The 17,431-nt window shown below is 43.2% G+C and overlaps 1 protein-coding gene across 2 annotated transcripts in view; it reads right to left on the reverse strand.

Moving 5' to 3' along the window:
- The window catches only part of LOC137327351 (tapasin-related protein-like), an 85,910-nt gene extending 71,473 nt beyond the window's left edge, over positions 1-14,437 (reverse strand). The window contains exon 1 of one of the 2 annotated variants that reach the window (XM_067993055.1): positions 14,349-14,437. The gene's annotated coding sequence lies outside the window, so the exon portion shown is untranslated. Of the gene's footprint in view, positions 1-13,818; positions 13,928-14,348 lie in introns of those variants that run through there. The other variant, XM_067993056.1, reaches the window with a different exon arrangement.
- Positions 14,438-17,431: the final 2,994 nt, after the last annotated feature.

Raw genomic sequence — 17,431 nt, forward strand, 5'->3', positions numbered from 1 at the left:
GCTTTGGTGAGACCACACCTGGAGTACTGTGTGCAGTTTTGGTCTCCTTACCTAAGAAAGGATATACTTACCATAAAAGGAGTGCAACGAAGGTTCACCAAACTGATTCCTGGGATGGCAGGACTGTCGTATGAGGAGAGATTGGGTCGAGTTTAGAAGAATAAGAGGGATCTCATTGAAACATATAAAAATTCTGACAGGGCTAGACAGAATGGATGCAGGGTGGATGTTTCCCCTGGCTGGAGGGTCCAGAATGAGGGGTCACAGTCTCAGGATACAGGGTAGAACATTTAGGACTGAGATGAGGAGGGTGGTGAACCTGTGGAATTCTCTACCACAGAAGGCTGTGGCGGCCAAGTCACTGAATATATTTAAGAAGGAGCTAGATATATTTCTAGACACAAAGGCATCAAGGAGTATGGGGAGAGAGCGGGAATATGGAGAACGTGCAGTAGAGCACCTCAGACATAATTGGAGTGATTTGCACCAATGCAGAGTACGAGTGGCATCTTCACAGCCATCTGCAAGGGAACCCTAAAGCAGTGAGGGACCAATCACGATACAGTGTTCTTTCATAAATATTGTGACTGGTGCCATGGAAATCTTGCACAAGTCAGTCACTGCCAGATTGGAAAGACCAGGAAATCAGGAGAGCAGGCTTCACCCATACTGGAGACAAATTGCAGAACTTATCTCAAGCAACCTGCCAGGCCTTCAGCTGGGGGCCCAGCACCAGTGGCATGGCTGCAGAAAGGTTTGATGAAGTAACTTCCTCTCATGGTAGGCCCACATGCTCTTGTCTAGCAAAGCCTCTCAAAGGGTTGAGGAAGTGCCTGAGATTGGACCGATGTTAGCAGCCACTGCATTGTCACACATGGCTCCAAAATTACAAGGACATCTGCTGCTCCAGCACCCAGACAATCATGGCCATGACCATCCAAGGTGGCTCACAACACTCCACCTCAGGCTGCCACCACAGTTAATCCTCTCACTTGGGCAACACTTCAGCACAGTATAAGGTTAAGAAATAGATTGAGTACATCTTACACAGTTACGAAGGGGATACATAGATCTAGGAAATAGATTATTTCATTGTTGAATAGGCACTGAAATAATTTATAAAACTTTATTTTCCACTTTGTGTGGTATCTCAGTGTTGTTTGGGGTTGGGAATACCTATTAGTGCCTAATACCATGGGAAGCCTACCAGGTTGGCATGAGTACTAAGAACATGGACCCCAAAATTCCTTGGGTCATGATCCTGGCAGTTGCCCCATGGTAATGAGGTGCTCATTCACTGACCCTGGTGGAATTTGCGTGGTCAGTGGGAGGGTACCTCATTACCATGGGACAGGTACCACTTTGTATGCGTCTCTGGCACCCATCTGGTGTTGCTCAGGTCACCCCCTTCCCCTAAGCCTGGCTGTGGTCCCCCTCAGCCCCTGAGCAGGGCTAGGCCCGAACATGAAGAATGGTAACTTGGGTAAGGTCCAGAGAACTGTTGGTGCTTGTGAAGCTGTACCTGCATAAATTGTCACTTTTGTGAGTGATGAAATCAGAGAGAAATTTGGAGGACAATTAAAATAAGGTACTTGTGCTGCATTGTTCCTGAGGGTGCAAAGGTGGCAGGGTTGTGGAAGATATAAAATAGCACAAGTTTTTTGAAAAAGGCAAGGATTTTAAAAGACATGGCAGACATAGAATAGAATCATAGAATCATAGAAGTTTACAACATGGAAACAGGCCCTTCGGCCCAACATGTCCATGTCGCCCAGTTTATACCACTAAGCTAGTCCCAATTGCCTGCACTTGGCCCATATCCCTCTATACCCATCTTACCCATGTAACTGTCCAAATGCTTTTTAAAAGACAAAATTGTACCCGCCTCTACTACTGCCTCTGGCAGCTCGTTCCAGACACTCACCACCCTTTGAGTGAAAAAATTGCCCCTCTGGACCCTTTTGTATCTCTCCCCTCTCACCTTAAATCTATGCCCCCTCGTTATAGACTCCCCTACCTTTGGGAAAAGATTTTGACTATCTACCTTATCTATGCCCCTCATTATTTTACAGACTTCTATAAGATCACCCCTAAACCTCCTACTCTCCAGGGAAAAAAGTCTCAGTCTATCCAACCTCTCCCTATAAGTCAAACCATCAAGTCCCGGTAGCATCCTGGTAAATCTTTTCTGCACTCTTTCTAGTTTAATAATATCCTTTCTATAATAGGGTGACCAGAACTGTACACAGTATTCCAAGTTTGGCCTTACTAATGTCTTGTACAACTTCAACAAGACATCCCAACTCCTGTATTCAATGTTCTGACCAATGAAACCGAGCATGCTGAATGCCTTCTTCACCACCCTATCCACCTGTGACTCCACTTTCAAGGAGCTATGAACCTGTACTCCTAGATCTCTTTGTTCTATAACTCTCCCCAACGCCCTACCATTAACGGAGTAGGTCCTGGCCCGATTTGATCTACCAAAATGCATCACCTCACATTTATCTAAATTAAACTCCATCTGCCATTCATCGGCCCACTGGCCCAATTTATCAAGATCCCGTTGCAATCCTAGATAACCTTCTTCACTGTCCACAATGCCACCAATCTTGGTGTCATCTGCAAACTTACTAACCATGCCTCCTAAATTCTCATCCAAATCATTAATATAAATAACAAATAACAGCGGACTCAGCACCGATCCCTGAGGCACACCGCTGGTCACAGGCCTCCAGTTTGAAAAACAACCCTCTACAACCACCCTCTGTCTTCTGTCGTCAATCCAATTTTGTATCCAATTGGCTACCTCACCTTGGATCCCGTGAGATTTAACCTTATGTAACAACCTACCATGCGGTACCTTGTCAAAGGCTTTGCTAAAGTCCATGTAGACCACGTCTACTGCACAGCCCTCATTTATCTTCTTGGTTACCCCATCAAAAAACTCAATCAAATTCGTGAGACATGATTTTCCTCTCACAAAACCATGCTGACTGTTCCTAATCAGTCCCTGCCTCTCCAAATGCCTGTAGATCCTGTCTCTCAGAATACCCTCTAACAACTTACCCACTACAGATGTCAGGCTCACCGGTCTGTAGTTCCCAGGCTTTTCCCTGATATATGGTGAATATTGGAGAAAGATTAAATTTATCAGTTTTTAAAAATTAATAATAATGCAGGGAGGCAGTTATTTGAAAATATCTAAAACTTTCTGCATGACCTTTAAGAATAGTAAATGCAAACTAGCAGTGAAAACATTTGATTGTATACAGTTTCCGGCGTAATCAACAGCGGTCAGACAGACACAGATAAACATTAACCAGAATGATGGTGACCTTTCAGCTTATCCACAATTCTACTTAAAGTAATGTTTCTTTTAAAACCTAAAGCGTCATGATAAGCTACCTTTTTTAAGATGTTAGGCCATCTTTAACCAAAAAGGTCTTTTTTTTTTTTATTCGTTCACGGGATGTGGGCGTCGCTGGCGAGGCCAGCATTTATTGCCCATCCCTAATTGCCCTCGAGAAGGTGGTGGTGAGCCGCCTTCTTGAACCGCTGCAGTCCGTGTGGTGACGGTTCTCCCACAGTGCTGTTAGGAAGGGAGTTCCAGGATTTTGACCCAGCGACAATGAAGGAACGGCGATATATTTCCAAGTCGGGATGGTATGTGACTTGGAGGGGAACGTGCAGGTGGTGTTGTTCCCATGCGCCTGCTGCTCTTGTCCTTCTAGGTGGTAGAGGTCGCGGGTTTGGGAGGTGCTGTCGAAGAAGCCTTGGCGAGTTGCTGCAGTGCATCCTGTGGATGGTGCACACTGCAGCCACAGTGCGCCGGTGGTGAAGGGAGTGAATGTTTAGGGTGGTGGATGGGGTGCCAATCAAGCGGGCTGCTTTATCTTGGATGGTGTCGAGCTTCTTGAGTGTTGTTGGAGCTGCACTCATCCAGGCAAGTGGAGAGTATTCCATCACACTCCTGACTTGTGCCTTGTAGATGGTGGAAAGGCTTTGGGGAGTCAGGAGGTGAGTCACTCGCCGCAGAATACCCAGCCTCTGACCTGCTCTCGTAGCCACAGTATTTATATGGCTGGTCCAGTTCAGTTTCTGGTCAATGGTGACCCCCAAGATGTTGATGGTGGGGGATTCGGCGATGGTAATGCCGTTGAATGTCAAGGGGAGGTGGTTAGACTCTCTCTTGTTGGAGATGGTCATTGCCTGGCACTTATTTGGCGCGAATGTTACTTGCCACTTATGAGCCCAAGCCTGGATGTTGTCCACGTCTTGCTGCATGCAGGCTCGGACTGCTTCATTATCTGAGGGGTTGCGAATGGAACTGAACACTGTGCAGTCATCAGCGAACATCCCCATTTCTGACCTTATGATGGAGGGAAGGTCATTGATGAAGCAGCTGAAGATGGTTGGGCCTAGGACACTGCCCTGAGGAACTCCTGCAGCAATGCCCTGGGGCTGAGATGATTGGCCTCCAACAACCACTACCATCTTCCTTTGTGCTAGGTATGACTCCAGCCACTGGAGAGTTTGCCCCCTGATTCCCATGGACTTCAATTTTACTAGGGCTCCTTGGTGCCATTTTATACATCAATCATGAAATGATTGATGTATAAAATGAAAAATGCTAAACTAAATACAACCAAACATTATATAAATCTTATATATGACCAATAACTACATCAACATTTTTATTTCCAGAAAGCATTTTTCTAAAATCACAAAACATGAGGTTTGAATATTTTTTCCCCGTGAGTGACACACATTAAAAGCATTGTGTACAAAGATATCTTACATAATGCCATTAATGACCAACTACACCTAAAGAGATCTTTCTTTTCATTTATTGGGCGTCAGGCCTTATTAATGTTACTTGGGCAAGCAGCCAGGGCCTGTCGTGCCTCAGCAGGCAACTCAGCCATTTTAAGGAAATGAATATTAGGCCACTTGCCTCGTCGGCAGCAGCCCAAAAGTAAGTAAGTTGGGGAGGAGCGGCAAAAGGGTGGGTTGTCACTTGGGTGTACTGTGGAGTTGGAGGAACACTCCTGCTCTTCCTGGCTTCACAGCAACAATTTGAATTTATTTATTTTTAAAAAAATGTTACCAGCTGTCAAAAAATCTTGAGTGGAGCAGGCCCGGCTCCTGCTCCACTCATCGCTATCCAATTTGGGCAAAGAGGCCTAAAACAGGCATTAGGCCACTTATGTAAATTTGTAAGGGACCTAACGTCTGCTTTAGGCGGCCGACTGGGACGGCTGCAAAATGGCCCAATCTAATATCGGGTCGGACGTCTTTCAGGTGTACTTTGGCATCAGGATGTTGGTTCCACCCGTAAAACGGCTGCAATGAGGTATAATTTTACTCCTCTGTCTCTGAATCATACAAACAGGAAAGGTCCCAGATTCAATCTCTGGTCTTTGCTGAATTAGTTGAGCTCAGCTGGAAGGGGAGGAGAAACTGTACAATTGGCTGCAGTACCCTGGGTTATGAAAAGGGAAATTTGGCAAAGGATCCTGCCTCTAGTCACTACCCACAAAGCCTTCTTGAATTGTGTGTATCTGAATGCTGGATGAGGAAACGATATGGCTCAGATGATGCACACCACCATCAGGTAGTTTTGCAGCACTCGTTGTCAGGATTCATACATGAATCATGGTCAGTTGGGTGTGATACTGTCAGATGCCCAGTCCTCATGCAACTGTACTCAAGTGAGGGAGTCAATGGCTTCAGGAGAGAAAGGTGGAGAGGAGAAAATTGGAACCAAAATTGAGGGGAAAAAAAGCACCAATAAACAGAATGCACCATGCCTTTCAGTGAACACTGTTTACGTAAAGAAAGCTGCGCGATCTCTGCATTCCTCCAATTCTGGCCTCTTGTGCCTCCCTGATTTCCATCGTTCCACCATTGACGGCTGTGCCTTTAGCTTACTAAGCCCTAAGCTCTGGAATTCCCTCCCTAAACCTCTCCGCCTCTCTACCTCTCTCTTCTCCTTTAAGACGCTCCTTAAAACCTACCTCTTTGACCAATCTTTTAGTCACCTGTCCTCTTTATTTAGCCCAGTGTCAAATTTTGTCTGATAACGCTACTATGAAGTGCCTTGGGACATCTTACTATGTTAAAGGCACTATATAAATGTAACTTGTTGTTATATAGTGCCGTATTGTGTCTGTCAGAATGCGCCAAACAAATTAATTTTTTGATGTGCAGTCATAGCTGTTATCTGGGTAAACCTGTTAGCCAATTTTGCACACAGCAAGGTCCCACAAACAGCAAAAGGGATGAATTTTTTGTGGTATTAGTTAGAAAAAATGTTGGCCAAGATCCCAGAAGAACTTACTGCTCTTCCTTTGAATAATGCTAAGGGTTCTTTTAAGTCCACCTGAGCTGGGCATCTCATTCGAAGGACTTCTGACAATGCAGCACTGCCTCAGTAGTGCCATCAAGTGTCGACCTTATGTGTACACTCATGAGTCTGAAATTGACCCCTGAGATTATCACTATGAGATGTCTTTCTTACCTGTTTAATGATCATAAAGTTTCTGTGCTTATTTTTGTATACTACAGATAGCATTACAAGACTTACAAAGAATATCATGTATAATGTAGAGATGCTGATTTTCAGTTCACAGTGTCATTTGCACACCGTCAATTTCTCATTGCATTTGGACTGATTTCAATTGCAATGATTTTTGTGAAAGGATTCTGAACTGGGTTCTAGCATGATTGCAGCACATATGGTGGTACATGAGCTTTCATGTTCTGTATTATCCTTTTCCAAGATTCGGATTGATCACAAGGCACGGTATTGAGTTAAACATGACATTAACAGCAATGCATAGCAATCTTGAAAATGATTCCCCTTACACATAACACAAATATAGTGAGATAAATAACACCCTATGAAATATATTCAATGGAGTCAAGTACAGCAAACTGGATAAAACATACTGAGGTGATTAAGTACATACTGAGATGAATAAAATCAATTTATTTTAAATGGTTTAACACCTCCGTTAAATTCATCCACTAATTTCTAGTCTTATATCTTAGCTGTTTTGAATCCTGTGAGCATTCTGTTATGTGCACAAATCTCATTAAAAATGTCAAGCATATTATTTTGGAAGCTCCAACATCTAACTCTAAAATCATGCTTTTTGAAATGGATCTCTATGACTTTGTCTCTATATTTGTGCATCTACTTAACGACTTCAACATTTAACTCCTTAAGTCTACTTGAACATTTTTGCTTTTACCCCAGTGATGTCAACACCTGTGGAATAGAATCTAAAGAATTGGAAAAAAATGCATGTAGAATACTGCACTGGGCCCATTAGAGCTATCTTATCATCAATTCTTTCATTTTCTTGCCATGTAAATTATCAGTTACAACTTATGTGTTGATTTGAGATGTCTTTATAGCAGTACTATAAGGCTACATCAAACCAATATAAGAAATATTACAATTATGCAGCTTTTTAATCTATTCAGAGGCAAATAATATCTGTTGTGCTGCTGTCTACTCAATAGTAGTTTTAGAAATGCTTTCAGCAACATGCATGTATCTTCATCAGACTAAGATGTGTGAATTCAGAACTGTTCTAGATTTTTGGACTTTTACAGTTCTGCCCATGCACAGAATATTAGCTTGTGATAGATAGTAAGGATATTTTGTGTTCAAACTTTTGAACATTTGTCTTAATAATGGAAATTTCAAAAACTTTCAAATGAATGTAACTGTGCATCAATTCAAGACACTATGGGGGTTGAATTGGATAGGGTCAAAACTGGGCACGGGTATCGCGATCCGCAATTAACCCACGCCCGTTGCTTCCTTCGCTGGGAGGACGAGACGTTTGTCCAGCCTCAGTACTCACCTGAAAGCAGCATTTCAAATCAGCATTGCCACAAGGATTCAAGGACATTTGCACTTTTCACCAGCAGGGGAAGACCCAATCTCTTAAAGGCAGGCTGTCCCTCTGACAGCCTGCCAAAATCTCTTAAAGATAGCCGGTACCTGTTATTTGCATGCACCAGGGTTCTCTGATGATGCGCTAGAGGCCTAAGTGCAATAGGTGGACAGAAAGAGGGGCATCCTATACCCACAGGGGGAGGGGGCAAGAAGCCCTCTAGACATATGCTCAAAAAGCAGTAGGAGGCAGTAGGGGACGCAGTCAATGCCAGGCGCATAGCACCACGAACATGGATGCAGTGCTGGAAGAAGTTCAATGCTTTGACATGAGTGGTCAAGGTGAATGAGGTCAACTGTCAAGTGGTATCACCTACCAACTGCACCACTAGCCGCATCCACTGCTCCATGCACTACACCCCCATCACACACCTACCAATAAACCCTTTCCATCAGTGCTCAATTCTTCTAATCGGATGCTTCCTCTCAACCTTACACGTTACCATTGTTACAAGCCACACACCCACAACTCACAGGCCACACACAATGGCAGCTATTCAATAGGCACATCACCTAGACACGCGTCCCGCTTTCTTGCAAGAGAAGGTGGTGCAAAACAGGAGGCAGCAATTCAGTAAGATCATGGTTGATCTGTGACCTAACTCCATATGCCCGTCTTTGCCCCATATCCCTTAATACCCTTGATTCACAGAAATCTATCAATCTCCGATTTAAAATTCACAATTGAGCTAGCATCAACTACTGTTCGCGGAACAGCGTTCCAAACTTCTCCCATCCTTTGCGTGTAGAAGCGTTTCCTAACTTCACTCCTACACGTCCTGGCTTTAAATGTTAGGCTATGTCCCCTCGTCCTAGTATTCAAGTATAGGGGGCCACCAAAAACAGTTACAAATGCATCACCAGCCAGAAGTAATAATCCAACAACTAACCTGTAAATCCTGCATGGTCTCTTTAAGTAGCGCTAGTGAGGGGTCCTCCAGGCACTCTAAGACTTGTTAAGGTGGTTGTGGTTAAGACAGTGCATTGAGCGGAACGTTAAGTCCCAAAATGACGTCTATCACTTTAAATCAGCATTGCACACTGATTGAATGCATTTTCTCCTTACTTTACATGCTGCCGACGTGCATTATTTGGGCATGCGCTAAACCCTTTACCAAGCTGGCATCCAGCGCATGTCACGCTAGAAGTGTGCATGCACATCCAAGACGCCATCTTGGATGATCGGGAAGCCGCATAGTGCTGAAACAACGGGCGCTAGACAGTCCAATTTCTATTCCTATAAATGGCTAAGTAATATCTTACAAATATATTGTACCCTTATCACTCAATGCATTAAGCTACAAAATAATGCATGAGGAAGTAAAACCAAATAGATACCTGACAAAAGTACCAAATTAAGCATTTGTACAGGATCACAGAAGGATTTCATGACAAATGCACCTGCACACAAGATAAAGAAAGAAACAACTTGTCTTTAAATATTACTTTATATTACTATTATTTTTAAAGAAACGCTGGTTGGCTTTCTGGGGCCTGGGCTTGAATTTATCCCAGACTAATGAGATAAATGCTCTCTCTACTGGCTGTAAAGATCCTATGTAAAATGAGTTTGGAGCAGAATCGATACAAGTTCTTATAGATGAGAAACTGCAACACAAAACTGCCCATAATTTGGCACAAATTGGTATTAGATGAGTATTAAGGTGGCAATGCAGGAAGTTGCAAACTTTGAACATGAAGTTATAGGAACTCTTCAGAGATATCAGTTACAGCACATTATTAGAACTTAAGGAAGCATGGAATGAGAAAAGGACATTTGTTTTATAAAGCCCACTCCTTCCATAGACCACGTAAAATCTATTCTATCATGGGCCCTATCCGACCATTTACCACCCCCCCGCCCCCACCCCCGAGAGAAATTTCTGTGTAAATACTTACTGATTCTCAAAGATAATCATCCCCACTATGAAAGATCAGAATCTGACCTATTTAACGTGTTAGGACTTTATATTTTCTACTATAAAGGCTTTAGAGATATACACTGTGTTTAGGCTGCTTCAATATGTTCACTGCAGCAAATGATTATCCCCAGTTGAAATGTAACCACAGTACCCCCATGAAGGAACAAAATGCAGTAGGGAAGATACTCTGCAGGGAAGCCCTCCCTTGAGTCTGTGGGGATAATCTGCTTGCTTTGTTCTGAAAATAATCAATGAAGGTTTAGGTCCAAATGAATTTGTGTCTAACATCTGTTAAGGTCTGGAAACCATCAATTTAATTCAATAGCTTAGTTCAACTGTATATAATCTATCTGTCAATCAACCTTTGAACTTCTGAGATCACATGGGCAGCAGAGTAATAACCGTGAAGAATCACTGCTTGCTAGATCTTCTTGTTAAAACTTTTTGATACGATCGCTGGTCCAAATTCAGTGTTATTAGGAGGGTTACCGAAATATGGCACCTTAATTCTTTGCACCCGGTAGTTGTGAATTTTCTGTTGTAGGTTTATGAAACCCACTGTTCTGACTTCTCGCTACCAGTTCATTTTCGTCTTTAATAAACCTGAACAGATTATAGCCTAAGGTCTGTCAGAGTTGTTATTCTTTCATTGTCCAAAGACCAGGAGAACACAAGAGGGCTTGTGATATTTCCAGTGAGCAAATGACAGTAACCAGTGTGTTCAATCACTGGACAACGCTACTTTACTACATAGGTTACACCAGTTACGGAAAGTGATGGCTCACTTACGGGACTGGCCCTTGGTGCTGAGCAAGAAATATCCTGTGTAGCACAAAAATCATGACACCTATATCTCCACTACTCAACTCAGGCTCGCTGCCCTCTAGTCATGCTCAATCTTGCCTTGCCTACCACTGACCCCCAACTCCAGAGGAACCACCATTCCTATAGATTATCTGAAGTTACAAATGGAAACGAAAACAGGAAGCTAATGGAAAAAGAAAAGGAGAAAGGATGAGAAATCAGGATCTTTTGTTTATAATGTGAAATTCACCCAAGAACCTTGATATGTTGTGACTATGAAACATCTCGATACATTTACGCTGGTGGATTGTAACTAGATTGTATTAATCTATGGGTACAGTAGCATAGTGGTTATGTTATTGGACTAGTAATCCAGAGTCATGAGTTCAAACCCTACCACAGCAGCTGGGGAATTTCAATTCAATTAGTTAAATAAAATCTGGAATTAAAAAAAACTAGTATAAGTAATGGTGGCCACAAAACTACCAGATTGTTGTAAAAACCCATCTGGTTCACTAATGCCCTTTAGGGAAGGAAACCTGCTGTCCTTACCTGGTCTGGCTTATATGTGACTCCAGATCCACAGCAATGTGGTTGAATCTTAATCACCCTCTGAAATGGCCTAGCAATCCACTCAGTTGTTCAAGAAGGTGGCTCATCACCACCATCTTCCCAAGGGCAATTAGGGATGGGCAATAAATGCTGGCCTTGCCAGCGATGCCCACATCCCATGAACGAATAAAAAAAAATCAAATACATAATCACAATACCAAATTACAGTCTTCCTTATTTCCTTGAGTGTGCAATTCTCCTCTGGGGAATTAGTAAGAATTTCTCTGGCAGCCTAACATGTGCTGGAGGGCAGTAACTCTGTCTCCTTAACCAACATGGTTTTGTCTAGTGATCGTACTTTCAGTTAACGGATCTCTGTCATTTTCATGTTCTTGGTTTATTTCCCTGTCCAGCAGTAAGTGTGGATTAGCTAAAGTTTCCTACAGCTCAATATCAACAAAATTTGACACCATCTTGTTCAGCTTTGGCTACATCAACCTCTCTGCCTGCCCAATCAGGCTCAATCCAAAGACGTGCCCCCTCAGTGTTCTGTTTGATGCTGAGCTGAGTTTCAAACCCCATATCTGGCCAAAACCCCCTTCTTTAATCTCTAGAGTTTTGCTCAATTATGCACCCCCATCACTAGTGAATCCCATATTTCCAGCAACACCAGTCATAGGCTTCACATAACCAAGAACTCTGCAGCCTTGGTCCTTTCCCATACTTCCCAAACCCCATTATATCCAGGTGCTCCAATGAATTGATTTCAGATTCTCTTCCTCATTTTCAAATCCCTCCAGAAAGCCTTGCTCCTCTCCAGCTGAAAAACCTTCTCCAGCCACACAACCCTCTGACTCTGGTGGGTCGATATTAACCCTCCAAGGCTGGTGGGAGAGGGTAGGGGCGGGGGTTAAAAATTTAAAATCGTGAAACGTGACCCCAACCCGCCGCATACGTGCCATTTTTACGGCAGAGGGTTGCTTGCCGTGCTTGTGTCCCATTTTGGAGAGGTGGGACATTTCATTATAATATTTAAATCAGGCTCCCACAGTGCATTTGGGAGCCTGATTTAAATTTAACAGTTGCCAGCCGGGCTCAGGAAACCTGGCAGTGGAATGGAGATGGATGCAGCTGGCTGCAGTCGGTAAGTGCTTTTTACAGCACTCCTAGTAGGCCAGAAAGAGTAGGAGTTCTCCCCCCCGCCCCCCGCCGCCCCCTGCCTCTCAAGCAAACCTTCTGATGATCACGGCCTCTTCTCGCTACCACGCGATCTGCCTCCCACCACCTCCCCCCCCACCTCCAGTTCCTGATTTCGAGACCCGATCTCTCCCTCCCTCCTTCCTGATTGCCGGGCTCCGCCCCCACTCCCCACCAAGCCCCAATCTTCCCCTCCCTCCCTCCCGATTGCCGAGCTCCGACCGCCCCCCTCCCCCCACAACCCCACCTCCAAGCCCGATCTTTCCTGAATGCCGGGGACCATCCCCAGTGGTCGCCGACTGCAACCTTCTTCCACAGGCTTTCCCGCCCAGCACCTGGTCAGCCTGTCAGTCTGGCTGGCTGCCAGGTAGAAACGGAATTTAAAAATTATAATGAGGTCCTGCTGTTAAATGCGGCAGGACCTCTGCGTCCCCGGGTTTCTCCCCTACAATCGCGCTCCCCTGCTCCCTCCCCGCCTCCCCATAAATATCAGGGCCTGGATTACTGCTCCATCAGCAGACGCTGATCTTTCAGCAACTATTACTCCAGGATACTCTTTCAAAAGCACTTTGCCTTGCTACTTCTTGCCCTGATTTCAAGTGCCTCTTTCAACTGTGCCTTCGGTGTCTTCCCCAACCCCCCTCCAAGTTCTTTCAATTTCACTATCCCCCTGTAATATCCCACTCTTTCACGCGAGGGTAGCTATATAAATGGAAGTCATTGCTGTTGACCATCTCAGGTCTGTAACCTTCAATTGCATTTCCAACTGAATATTTATCCTATTCGTTTTTAAAGGAGTTAATCAACACATCAGTGATGTTTGTTCCTCAAATCTGTTACTCTAAGAGGGAAAACATTCTTATCTCTTGTCCTGCTTGAGGCTTGTTCATTTATTTTAGGTTCATGTCCTCCAGTTCTATTTTCAAGCCTGCTCTATGTCTCTCGGCATTTTAATGCCATGGAACTCCCCACAATCTTCACTTCTCCAATGAAAACAAATTCAACCATTCATCTCATAATTGAAAACCTTCATTCCTGGGATTATCCTTGTTGGTTTTCTCTGAAGCTTCATCAAATGCACCAGTTGACTTTGTAGATACAGTATTGTTCACTAAATTGCAGACAGTGGGCTAGAATTTCCGACCATCCATAGTCAATAGTCAGAAAACCTAGCCCATTGTCCCAGATGTGTCCTCCCAGTTATCAATAAAAATTGGGAATTACTTCTTTCATTGGTGCAGATATTTACTCTGAATCTGGCCTGGGCCATACCTGACATGCACTGCTCACACTAGTACCAACGTCTTGATATCTCTCAGATAGATTAGCACACAATTCACTGAAGGCATAAATCCATTACATATTACTTACACTTTTAAATTCCAGTGCCAGTTGTTTTTTCTGCTGAGAGGCTTGAGAAACAAGTGGTTGATTGTTAATTCAGTAGAGCTCCTCTGCAGACACCTAGAAACTCTCTGAAGTTCTGACTTTGTAGGTAGTTTAAATGTGGCAGAAATGCATAACATGTGTTGGGCTTGAATCTTCCTTTAAAACTATGTTTGACTGAGAGGTGCAGTGAAACTAGAGCACTGATGATGCAATTTGGCTTTGTTTACTTCCTTCCTCCTCCAAAATTTCAATGAGAGCTTCACGAACATATTTCAGAGATAAGGATGGTTCCAAAGTGCCATCAGTCTACAGTATTCTGCTCTCTTTATCTTCACATCTCAAAGTATAAATATTGCCAGTGAACATTTCATTTTAAAGCTGTTAAAAGCATCATAAAGGTGCAAATACCGCAAAATAACACATACATTGGATACAAGCTAATATTGGGCCAGAACTTGGGCAGAGTGACGATCGCTGCAGCTCCTGTGAATTAAATTTATGAATGTACTTACTGCGGGCTCCGTGGCATCGACTTGTGTGATTTTGAAGTTATAACAAAACGTGCAAGATCAACCCAGCCTTTGAACAGCATGGGTTGATTTGCATGGGAAATGTCTGTGAGAATAGAAGACACGCCCTCAAAATCTGTCAGGACGAGAAGTCACGCCGCCAAGCAGGCAAGCAAACTTCATTCATTTAAAGTAATATTCCGCAAGTCATTGTAAATAAAAAAATTATTTTTTTAATAAAAAGCTGATGAAATAATTGAACGAGGTTAAAGAGACAGAAGAGAAAAGTCAAAAAAAAATTCAATTTTTTAATTTAAAAAAAAAAATTTTAATGACCAAAAACTATTAAAATAAGGAATAATACAAGACTCCACATTTTTAAAATTTAATTTTTAATTGTTTGGCAGACATGAAGGGTTTCGCACTTTTAAAACTTAGTTTTGACCTGATATTTTGAAGCGTACCTTTTGGTGGTGTAATTAGTTACGTTCGAGCTGGGCTGATGAGCAAGTTTGCGATCTTTCAGTGATTTCCATGATTGTAGCGTGCGATGGCCCTTTAATTCGCAGCTGTCAAATTGCTGGTGAACCAATTACAAGTTCACAACTTCCGCATTTTACTGCACATGTGCAAATGCGGCAACTTGCTCCTTCGATTCGCCATCAAAACGGAGAGCACTGTTAAACTATATTTAGATATGTGTTTCCTGCATATAATCTCAGATAACTGCAATTTAACATTTTCACACCAAATCACATTTTTTTCCATGACAGTATGGATGATTTTCTGAAGATAATGAGGGGTACATATCGCAGCAAACATCAAGTAACACCTGAAACCTCCCCTAAATTCTGATTTTAAAGGGCTAAAGTTGTGAGGTGGGGTACAGCTTGAACAGGTATGGCCATGGGGGAGCAATTACATGGGACCAGATGTTGAACTTGAATTTTTCTGGTCTTATTTCAGATGTTGAACCAGGTTTAGCAGATGCTGTCAGAATATGTATTTCACTGCTATTTTTCATACTATGGCTTCTTGTTTGTTAATTGCAAGAAATTCAGCAGTCTTGATCAGGAGTGCATTAATGTCATTGTGTATCTAATCACATTGTTGTACTCTTCTAACCAGATAAGTTACCTTGCAATGCAATTTAGTTGCCGAGTGTTCTTTTAATACAGCAGCTTTACAATGGCCTGAAATTATAATTGCCATGAAATAAAATTATTTAGATAAGGCGATGTGAGTACCAAGAGCTTTCTATGGCTGCTTTGAGTCAAATGGAAAATTCAGTTATTTATATATTTGATTAGCATGGAGAAATCAATTCGGCTGAAATCACAATTTATCAATGGCATTATCCCATTCATTTTAAATGGGTTTGGCCTTTGTTAAAGTATGGACAGAGAGATTGCACTTTCATTGCTAATAGTGCACAGTGCAACTTCAACCCTCAAGTAGCTAAGGCTAACTTTCATGACCCTTAAATGACTACATTTTTCTGGATCATTTCCAATGCGTTTATACTGGTTAAAGACCTAGTCCTGACTCAGAATATGTAAACTGCAAGTATATTACATAGAATTACATAGAATACACAGCACAGAAACAGGCCATTCGGCCCTACAGATCCATGCCGGTGTTTATGCTCCACACGAGCCTCCTCCCTCCCTAATTCATCTAACCCCATCAACATATCCTTCTATTCCTTTCTCCCTCATGTGTTTATCTAGCTTCCCCTAAAATGCATCTATGCTTGTTGCCTCAACTACTTCTTATGTAGCGATTTCCGCATTCTAACCACTCTGTGGGTAAAGAAGTTTCTCCTGAAATCCCTATTGGATTTATTAATGACTATCTTATATTTCTGGCCCTTAGTTCTGGACTCACCCCAAGTGGAAACATCTTCTCTACATCTACCCTATCAAACCCTTTCATGATCTTAAAGACCTCTTTCAGGTCACCCCTCAGTCTTCTCTGTACTAGAGGAAAGAGCCTCAGCCTGTTCAATCCTTCTTGAAAGGTATAACCTCCTGTGCACTCTGGAAGAAAACAAACATCAAAATCAACTGTATTTAACACATTAACATGCACTAGAAGTTGAAATCAATTCATTAATTGTCAATTGTTAATTACAAAGCACCCCTAAATTACAGAATAATTTGCAAATTGAGCTCTCATGTGGGACCTGCGCTTGTACATTTGTTCGAAGTGAAATTGTTGAATCAATTTACTATATATTTTTATATTCATTCATGGGATGTGGGCGTCGCTGGCAAGACCAACATTTATTGCCCATCCCTAATTGCCCTTGAGAAGGTGGTAGTGAGCCGCCTTCTTGAACCGCTGCAGTCCGTGTGGTGAAGGTTCTCCCACAGTGCTGTTAGATAGGGAGTTCCAGGATTTTGACCCAGCGACAATGAAGGAACGGTGGTATATTTCCAAGTCAGGATGGTATGTGACTTGGAGGGGAACGTGCAGGTGCTGGTGTTCCCATGCGCCTGCTGCCTTTGTCCTTCTAGATGGTAGAGGTCATGGGTTTGGAAGGTGCTGTCGAAGAAGCCTTGGCGAGTTGCTGCAGTGCTTCTTGTAGATGGTACACACTGCAGCTACGGTGCACTGGTGGTGAAGGGAGTGAATGTTTAAGGTGGTGGATGGGGTGCCAATCAAGAGGGCTGCTTTGTCCTGGATGGTGTCGGGCTTCTTGAGTGTTGTTGGAGCTGCACTCATCCAGGCAAGTGGAGAGTATTCCATCACACTCCTGACTTGTGCCTTGTAGATGGTGGAAAGGCATTGGGGAGTCAGGAGGTGAGTCACTCGCTGCAGAATACCCAGCCTCTGACTTGCTCTTGTAGCCACAGTATTTATGTGGCAGGTCCAGTTAAGTTTCTGGTCAATGGTGACCCCCAGGATGTTGATGGTGGGGGATTCAGCGATGGTAATGCTGTTGAATGTCAAGGGGAGGTGATTAGACTCTCTCTTGTTGGAGATAGCCATTGCCTTGCACTTGTCTGGTATGAATGTTACTTGCCACTTATCAGCCCAAGCCTGGCTGTTGTCCAGGTTTTGCTACACGCGGGCATGGACTG

This window comes from Heptranchias perlo, chromosome 11 (genome assembly GCF_035084215.1).
Source record: "Heptranchias perlo isolate sHepPer1 chromosome 11, sHepPer1.hap1, whole genome shotgun sequence".
Taxonomy (NCBI): Eukaryota; Metazoa; Chordata; class Chondrichthyes; order Hexanchiformes; family Hexanchidae; genus Heptranchias; species Heptranchias perlo.